We start from the raw sequence: 1,407 nt of genomic DNA on the forward strand, positions 1-1,407 counted from the left end.
GGAGTTAAATATTAGTTAAATATAACATTGGGTCGTGTGATTGTAGTGGGTGAAATGAGGATATCCATTTTGGAGTTCAAGCTAGCATAATATAGTTAACGTTACACACTAATAAGGAAGAGAGCTATTTTTGTGATACATTGCTATTGATATGGATTTAGAGTGGATATTTGAGACTTCTAAACAGTAAACAAAAACGTAATTTATGGGTGAGTGTTTTTAGCAGAGCCATATGATGTCCTTGTGATTCTGTTGATTATTACCTGTCTGTATTATGTTGCAGCTCAGCTGATTTTGGATTGATGGCAAAGGGAGAGGGACTTAAGTGAGAGTGAAAACACAAGGTAAGTTTCAAATAGGTCAGCAATTTCCCATCCTATAGGTTGCTAGATGTATCTAACCCTTTCTCCTGTCTTTGTCTCCCTCTTTCAGCACAAGAACCCCAGGGGGATTCAATGGAGCCTGAAGACCTGCAATGAGACCCTCACCCTGAGCCTGAGTCTCACCTCCCAGAGCTTTGCAAGCCTCTCCCTGTTCCTTATTTTGATTAAAAAGACATTAAGCTTCCCAATGGTGTCGTCTTCGTTTTGTGAAAAATATGATTACCTCACATATTTTGTTGCGGTTGTTGTCTGTTGTGATAGTTAAATTGCTCCTGTTGACTTGAGCCAGCCATTCTTTCCTCCTCTCTGTGTCAGTGGGGAAGCCGTACATTCATACTCCGATTGGAGCATCCCCAGGCAGCAAAGCAAACCATGGGGGAGACTATGCCAGGACAACACAGAGGAAAAGGCACAGACAAACTGCACGCATGCTATTCAATGTTTATTGAATTCCATTTATTTACATGGATGTTCCTAAAACAACACATTTAACATCATCATCATGCTGCTGCGTGCTAGTCCTTTGACTCATTGTGCTGTCACTTGACAATCATTGATAGACACCTGTCGGTCTCCTGTCCTTTCTGAAAGTCATAAAGATTACATTAGTCGTTTAGATTACTTATGTCCTCAAATACCAGGGGATTACTGAAATCACCATGAATTAAAGAAATGGTAGAAATGATTCTAATCAGAATTTTGAAACCTTCCTTCCCATCTCCTCCCTCTAAATATATCAATACGGATGTGATGTTCTTGACTCATACAAGTTTAAGAAGATAATATTTGTTTTAAAGAATTCAAAGCAATAAACAACAGCAACAGGCTCTGTAACCAAGGCAACGTTAGCCTAACATGTACAGTATGTTAACAGGTAAGATAGCTGCTCACACTATCCATGTATATTTTCTACTTTTTGTAATGCTATGTTATTTCTATTTAAGATGTTTACATTTTCGATTTTTTAATTCTAGTCTTTTAACTGTCTAATGTACAATGCCTTGTCTTTTGCTGCTGCAGCGTA

At 38.5% G+C, this 1,407-nt stretch overlaps 1 long non-coding RNA gene across 1 annotated transcript; it reads left to right on the top strand.

Moving 5' to 3' along the window:
- The first annotated feature begins 14 nt into the window (after positions 1–14).
- LOC104963579 (uncharacterized) lies at positions 15–567 on the top strand. The gene is made up of 2 exons (XR_800331.1): positions 15–344; positions 433–567. It is a non-coding gene; the product is annotated as an uncharacterized lncRNA (long non-coding RNA).
- Positions 568–1,407: the final 840 nt, after the last annotated feature.

The sequence above is a fragment of the Notothenia coriiceps genome, unplaced genomic scaffold (assembly GCF_000735185.1).
Source record: "Notothenia coriiceps isolate Sejong01 unplaced genomic scaffold, NC01 NC01_scaffold00001732, whole genome shotgun sequence".
Taxonomy (NCBI): Eukaryota; Metazoa; Chordata; class Actinopteri; order Perciformes; family Nototheniidae; genus Notothenia; species Notothenia coriiceps.